This window comes from Mastigoproctus giganteus, chromosome 8 (assembly GCF_048544385.1).
Source record: "Mastigoproctus giganteus isolate SK-2022 chromosome 8, ASM4854438v1, whole genome shotgun sequence".
Taxonomy (NCBI): domain Eukaryota; kingdom Metazoa; phylum Arthropoda; class Arachnida; order Uropygi; family Thelyphonidae; genus Mastigoproctus; species Mastigoproctus giganteus.
Genome location: NC_143582.1, coordinates 29,879,729 through 29,888,520, shown reverse-complemented (window position 1 = coordinate 29,888,520; position 8,792 = coordinate 29,879,729).

Here is an 8,792-nt window from a genome sequence, read left to right as displayed (position 1 = left end):
TCATGTCCCGTACCCGATTGCCCGCAAACATCAAGCAAACAGTGCATCTTAAAAGGCTGTGATTCAGAGGGCAACGGCCCCCCCCCCAGTTCTCCCCTGAGTCACAGCACTCCCATTAGCTTGAGCCTTTTGCTTTGCTGCTCTGGTCAGAGTCATGATTTCGATTTAAATGTCAGTAAAATTACAATTTCAGAACAAAATTAAAACCTTAAACTTGTATCTTAACACAGTTATAACGCTATATTTATTTTTCAGTATCGAGTGTTATCTACGAGTTCCCTTTATATAACTTCCGTATCAAGTATGTATTAATTATTTGTTACGTTTGTACTCTAAGTCGTTATATATATATAGTTAAAAGAACAATTTAATTGACAATGAAGTTTAACAAGATTAATAGATCTACTGATTAATTGACAATATTATATTATGCACTATACTATATAAAGCTAATGCTATCGAATTCCGGATATGCTGTATCGCGTTTCAGTAACGAGTGTTATCTACGAAGTCCCTTTATATAACTTCCGTATCAAGTTATATAAAGAAACTTCCGTATCATCATAATGCTAATGCTAATGCTAATGCTAAAAAGTTATGTAGTAATTATTTATTTTTACTAATTATTTATGTTCCGTAACCTAAGTGGTTATATGTATAGTTAAAAGTACAATTTAATTGCCAATGAAGTTCGACAAGATTAATAGATTTACTGATTAATTTTCACGTAACAATGGCGGCTGTTTATGAACGGTAAACACGTGTATTTGATACCCTTTCCGATACTAAGTAATACCTACAAATCTCTATCTAAGTCACTTTAACTTTAAGTACCGTAAATAGGAATGTAAAGCTACTCTAGAAATAAGTTAAAATGTCAATTTAAACTAATAAAGCAGAAAATAAATCAGAAAAAACTTCTCTGTTCCAGTAGCGGCAGAAAGGCACGTCCGCGCAGGAAACACTCTCGTCCTCTTATGTTTGAAGAAAGACAGTTGTGGGAGAGAAGCGCGAAAGTTTTCCTTCGGCCAGCGGGTGGTTGATTGCTGGACTAAATTCCATCTGTCGTTGTAGAAGTTAATAGCTTAAACAGATTCAATGCAGAAGTAGACAAACATCTGACCGAGTGGATGGGTGAAATGGGATGTGTGTGTTTGTGTTGGATGATACTATTTAAGCTTCCTTCCTGCATCATGTGGCCTTGCTAATGCTGATGGGAGAGAAACATCTTGAAACTGAAGATATTCAATGACTGCCATAGCCATCAACACGAACACGAGACTTAAAACCAATTGGACATTTGTCGGACGGCCGCGGGAATTGCATTGCACTCCGGCTGCCAATTGCTCGTTCGCTTGATGCGCTAAAATCTGTGCTCGTGGAAGAATGGGAGATTTGTTGACACAGAAATTTCAGACATCGTTATATCGAGCATGTTTCACGCTAGTCGGTGCGTGTAGCCGACTAGGGGTATTGTCACCGTCCTCCCCCCCATCGGGTGGAAAAGGTCCGGTTTCGAATCCCGTCGATGACACTTTAATGGGCTTTTTTCACTGCATGGCTGGTTTTGTCCGTCGCAGACGTATATAAGGAGGTTTTCCTACTCCCGCAGAAGCCGCGTTTTTTTTTTTTTGTCCAGCAAAACAGCAAATCGACCAGAGAACGTACGCAATTTACAGACATGATACATATGTGGTACATGTGTATGTAAGTTCACCGCTGCCAGGCCTGATTAGCTGTTGGAGCTGATCATACGCCGTCATGAGGCCAGATTTTCCAGCATCTTGTATGGACTTCTGCAATGGGACCTTCTTGATAATTATAAAATCCCTAGTAATGTGCTTTATGCCTGTCTTAAATTATTTGCAGTCTCCTCATTTAATCGTTATCCTATGGTGCATCACCATTCCAAAATTTTCCCCTATTTATCGTAAGCTTCACGAGTCACACCACGTTTTCTATGTGATCTGTGAATTTTGTGAAGCTGTAATCATGAGAATATCGTTGTGGGTTTCTGGAGTGACTACTTCACTGCATCTCGACGAATCTGGCCTTGGATATATTGCTCAGTTAAGAGTTATCTCTGGTGTATTTACACCGGTATTATATAGAATCCTAAACTGTTAAAATATTATGCCTTGTTGCATAATATTTTAAGAGTTTAGTTTATTTCAATATTATCACATACACCTTTTGGCATCTCTCATATTGTGTGATTAACTTCCCAACGTGGCATGTTTTCAATTACATGGTACTTGACCACCCACCGATGAAAAGTCAACTAGCTTTGAAACGGAAGTCATCCGATATTAATGTACGGGTGCCACGAAGCTGGCTGAGACTGGACACTACTCAAATGTTGAGTAACTGACATCACCACATAGGTTACGAGTCACGAAGAGACTGGCATGGAGAATAATACACGGACACCTGGCAGTGGAGAAAAATAAAGCCAAATTCCGGGGGCATATGAATGTTGAGTGTCTATATTGAAGGCGTGTGAAACAGTGGAACACGCATTTTTCTTTTGTCCGGTTACTCAGCGCATCTGGATTAGTGTGCATAGAACAATGAGAATATCGCGCTTGACTAGGGAACAAATACTATTTCTACAGTTTCCTGCCCCGATTTCCAGAGCAACGAGCATCCTGATATACTTCCTAAATGAAGGTAAATATCAAGCTTGGAAAATCAGGAAAAGAAAAGAAGAAGGCTCTGCAGCGGAGGTGTCAAGATGCGCCCTTCGAATGATGCATGCTGCAATAAGAAGATTCTTGGTACTAGAGTTACTGCAACTCGGAAGGCAAAGATTTTTACAGTTATGGTGTTTCCTCACACCTCTATGTCGACTATTAGATAATAACATATATGTGCAGCTTAGATGGTAATGATCAGTCTAGGCTAGGGGTGTTACATATCAACCAGATTAGTTTAGTTATTAGTGGATAGGGACGAAATCAGCTGCAGGCATTTGGTCTCTCTTCTGTATGTACGGCGGCTAAGCTTTGAAAACTGCAGATGGTAAAAGGAGTGTGTAAGAGGGGGGAATAGCCCTAGAACCCATATTGGGCAAGCCAACTCCAGGCGGCCGCTAACTTGGCGGTCACATGGACTGGGCCTTCCTCGGAGTGTGTTAGTGGATGAGTGAGCAGCCCAATTGGGTTGAGTCATATAGAGATGAGTGAATAAGGGCGACTGTCCCTTTTCGGGTTTTTTTTTTTTTTTTAACCCATACAGGCCACTAGATAGTCCCAAAGCAGGACCAGTAAAGGGTCCCTGAAGGGTTAATTCCATAGAAATATCCGGAAACTGGAAAGCACGTCTGGTCTAACCAGTACGCCTATCTACCCACTGATGAAGGATAAAGAGCCAGAAACGGCACCAGAGGAAGATCTTAATCATCTTTGCAGGACTCTGAGTGGGTAACAACAGTCCCCGTCAGCGGGACGCATTTCCCAGCCGGGGCATAGAGCTCTCAGTTCGTACGAATTATATCTAATTATCCCTTTCATTCTTCTACGGCATCTTTTCCTCTCCCTCTCTTACTATCACTTTCCTACCTCTTTTTTTCTTTGCTCAGTCTTATAGGAATATTGAGGATAGCTGATATCTTTATCCCATACCATACTTCAAAACGGTGCCATTTGGGTAGTGGTGCTCACTGAGAATAAGTAACAATAGTCTTCTCTATTAGTGAAGCGTTATTTATTCGAGGTAGTACAATACATGGACAACTCCCTGCTCGGGTAGCTAACTCCCTGATGGACAACTCCCTGATGACCCTGCTCGGGTAGCTAACAAACTAAATGAATATTTTGCATCGACATTCACACATGAGGAGTTATTCAGCGAGGGGAATGCCAGAGGTGTATTCAACTCTAGCAGTAAGCTAGAGAATCTTGTAATAACTGAGAGCAAAGTGGAGGAGAAATTGTTGAAGATAAACACAAGAAAGGCACCTGGGGTGGATGGGATCTATCCAGTTATATTAAAGGAGGCAGCAAAGGAGGTAAGCAAACCCTTAGCCATAATTATGAGAGCTTCCTTGGACTCAGGGGAGGTACCCATTGACTGGAGATGTGCAAATGTGACCCCAATTCACAAAGGGGGATCAAAGGCTGACACAAGTAATTATAGACCTGTGAGTTTAACTTCTGTTCCCGGAAAATTAATGGAAGCACTGGTGAAAGAAGCACTGCAGGATCATCTAGACAAGACTTCAGTTATAGCTAGGACACAGCATGGTTTTGTTAAGGGGAAGTCTTGCCTGACCAATTTGATTGGATACTATGATGCAGTCACAAAAGAACTGGATGCAGGGAATAACTTTGATATTATATACTTGGATCTTAGAAAGGCTTTTGATACTGTTGCACATGGAAGACTGCTGCACAAATTGGAGCAGTGTGGCATTGGAGGCAAGTTGCTGCTATGGATAAAGGGGTGGTTGAGGGGAAGAAGACAGAGAGTGGTAATCAATGGACACTGCTCATCGTGGACTAATGTTATTAGTGGAGTCCCTCAGGGTTCAGTATTGGGGCCTTTATTGTTTTCTGTATTTATAAATGATATTGATGATGGTATATCAGGCTTAATGTCCAAGTTTGCAGACGATACGAAGGTTGGCAGGGTTGTCAAGGATACTACTGACACTATGCTGCTGCAACAGGATTTGGAAAGGTTGAGCAGATGGGCTTCGAGGTGGCAAATGAAGTTTAACATTGACAAATGTAAAGTACTACATATGGGAAACAGCAACCCCAGAGCAACGTATCAACTCTGTGGTACTACACTGACAGTGGTAGAGAATGAAAGGGACCTGGGGGTGGTGGTGCAGGCAGATATGAAGTTCTCTGAGCAGTGCAGACGAGCTGCAAGAGTAGCTCATGGTGTATTGTCAATGATATATAGGAATTTTTCAGGCAGGGATAAGGAGGTGATTATTCCCTTGTATAAGGCAATGGTCAGGCCACACCTAGAGTACTGTATACAGGCCTGGAGGCCTCATTTCAGGAAGGATGTAGAGCTGCTGGAACGAGTACAGAGAAGGTCAACTAGATTGGTGAATGGGACAAAGGGTTCTCTTACGAAGAAAGGCTTAAGTTTTGCAAATTACAGTGTCTGGAAACTAGGCACCAGCGGGGTGATCTGATAGAGGTGTACAAAGCCTTGAATGGTTTGAGCATGCTCAATGCTGATGGGATTCTTCCTCTAGCTCAGAAAAATCACCTGAGAGGGCATAAATTCAAATTGAGGAAAGACAGATGTAGGATAGATGTGCGGAAATTTGCCTTTAGCCAGCGGGTGGTTGGTGGGTGGAACAGACTTCCATCCCTTGTCGTGGAAGTTGATAGCCTAAATAAGTTTAAGGCTCAGCTGGATAGGTGTTTCGAACGAACAGAGGGGTGAAGTGGAAGTGGTTATTTTTATTTATTTATGTTACTTTTTTTTTTTTTTTTTTTTGGCTGATGCTGCATAAGCTTGCTTTCTTGCATCAAATGCCTCTACTAATGCTAATGCTAATGCTAATGCTAACTCGTTGTGAAGGATGAGCACAATATGAGATACAGATGAAATGCTGCCTTTCACACTACTATCGTAGTTGTTCTTTAAGAGTTTTCTATGGTGTATCTACACCGATATTATATAGAATCCAAAACTCTTAAAATACTGTATTATGCCTTGTTGCATCAGTATGTTGCTTACACATCTCGGTATGGTATTGCCCATTCTTTTCTATTCTTGAACAAGGCAGATGGCAGTTGTGTAGTAAAGCATGTTTGTTGCCGCGGCTTATTTTTTGTCACGTGTGTTTTACTGTTTTTAATTTTAGAGGCAAGTAGACAATTTCAGAACACGTTATCGAGTTCAATGCAACCAGTATAACTTGGTCTAGAAAAGCTTGTTGTTTTTCTTGGAGATGAATGTAGAAAACATATGAATTTAAAAAGTTAATTTGAAGTTGATTCCATGCAATCGGAAGTTTATATATGGAAATGTAGTTTACAAAAATCCAACCAAATTTACTTTCTCTTTGCGAAGATTTATAACCGGAATTTTTTTTTTATACATTTTGCAATGGTTATATACAGACCATAGCAAAATATTTCCATGGTCTGTATTTAACCAAGTATATGATATTGGCTGGGGTAGAATGGAATGGTTTTCTATTAAGGAGTTTGTTTAGTTGATGCTAACTACGTATATATTTCAGTATGCAAGAACAAACCCAGGGTCATGAGCTGGGTATCATCATTCTTCTCTTTCTTGGTGATGCCTTTCGACTTCTCTCTCTCTTTCTCAGGGTAACTTGGGAATTTTTATTTTTTTGGCTGATGCAGCATAAGCCTTAGGCTTCCTTGCATCATATGGCTAATAATAATAATAAACTGCACGACTGAGAAACTCAATATTTCCATTCATACGTAAGTGCTGACTACAGGAAGGAGTTATCCACATCTAAGTTGCCACATCTCCAAGTTTATAGCTTGATCGTTGGGATTGAATGATAATTTTACAGGTTTGAATTATATGGAAAGAACTAATGACACTACATAAAAAAACCACTGTGGATGGCTTAAGTAACCTGTTTGCCCAACAGTCATTATAGGGGGAAAAAAATTAACACATTGCTCTCCACACCATATGGAAAAGGCCTGGGTCTGAATTACATTCAAGAGGAGAGGCATTTTTCTTAGTATTTTTTACTCAGTGGCTGAGTAAGTTGGTCTTGGGCAAGGAATTCATGGGATTTTTTCATGGAAAGTTGGAAATACATCAGAATCAGCCATGTTTACAGGCACAGTACAATAACACCTTAGTTGCCTTGATGTGAAAAAGAACAACACATACAGCACAAAGTTATGATATACATACAGCATACAGTTATGTTCAAGGTAGAACTAGAGCGAGTGGATGGGTGAAATGAGAAGTTTTTTTTTTTTTTGGCTGATGCTATATAAGCTTGCTTTCTTGCATCATGTGCCTATGCTAATATTGATCATAGCCCAGTAATACAAATGTCTGTATGACATAAATTTCAAATAATGATAATTGATATAATTATTGAGCCATATGCATTAAAAGTCTTCATTTGTAAATTATAATTGAGAAATGATGCATGGCCCAATTTAAAACTATAAATATACATAGGATAGTATGTAGACACTGTTAAGCCATCATAAAAATGTATATCCTATTGGTCAGTGTAGTGCGGGTATGCTGGCTACCTAAACATAGTTACAGTGACCTTGGAGCTGTGTTAGAGAATTAAAAATAGTTACAGTGAATTAATTAAGATATCTTGGGAGAAATACATACATGGGTAATAATTACCTTTAATAATAGATTCTTTAATAATAGATTTAGGTAACAAATCAGAAACATGGACTTTAAATTTAGCCCTTCGAACACACAAAATTTAGAGGAGAGAATAATGTTCTACTCAGCAGTTCCAGACTAATTTCTTCACCAGGTAATAATATTGAAATACATTTTTAATATTAAATTAAAAATGGATTTCAGTATTTTGTGATAATTTTTCTGTTAGAGACTTTGCAATTTTGAGGAAACTAATAATGCTTAACGCGCCCCACTTTATTATTAAATTTAAATATTCTGAAAAGGTCATTTATGCAGCTGGAGCTTCCATATATTAATATCAATTGTAATAATGGAGAGCAAAGTGGAAGAAGAAAAATTGTTGAAGTTAAACATAAAAAAAGGCACCTGGGACAGATGGAATCTATCCAGTTATATTGAAGGAGGCAGGCAGGGAAGTTAGCAAACCCTTACCCATAATTTTGAGAGCATCTTTAGATTCAGGGGAGGTCCCCATGGACTGGAGGTGTGCAAAAGTATCGCCAATTCACAAAGGGGGTTCAAAAGGTGACACGAATAATTATAAACCTGTTAGTTTAACTTCTGTTGCAGGGAAAATAATGGAGTCACTGGTTAAAGAAGTGATGCAGGATCACCTAGACAAGACTGCAGTAATAGTTCAGACACAGAATGGGTTTGTTAAGGGGAAGTCTTGTCTGACCAATTTGTTTGGATGCTACAATGTGGTCACAAAGGAACTGGATGCAATAATTAATTTTGATATCATATACTTGGATTTCAGGAAAGCTTTTGATACTGTTGCACATGGAATACTGCCTTACAGATTAGAGCAGTTTGGCATTAAGGGCAAGTTGCTGCAATGGATAAAGGGATGGTTGAGTGGGAGATGGCAGAGAGTAGTAATAAATGGACACTGCTCTACATGGACTAATATTATTAGTGGAGTTCCTCAGGGTTCTGTGCTGGGCCCATTGTTGTTTTGTTTATTTGTCAATGATATCGATGAAGGTATATCAGGCTTAATGTCCACGTTTGCAGATGATATGAAGGTTGGCAGGGTTGTTATTGAGAGGTTTTTTTTTTTTTTATGAAAACCCCAAACACGAAAAGTATCAAAACCTATAGTACTAAGTACCGTGCATGGGTTGGAGGAGAAGTATGGGGGGAGGGGGGGATGCCGGAAACTTTGCTCTAGAGACTAAACATGGGTTTCACCACTTCAAGCCTCCAATAAGCAAAGTGGTGGTATTTCACCGGTTGATGAAAGTCATGCAAAAAGATCTAGAAAAGTTAGGCAGATGGGCTAAGAAGTGGCAACTGAAGTTTAACATTGACAAATGCAAAGCACTGCATATGGGTAGCAGTAACCCCACAGTAACGTATAAACTGTGTGGTACTACGCTTAAGGTGGTAGAGAATGAAAAGGACTTGGGGGTAATTGTGCAGTCAGA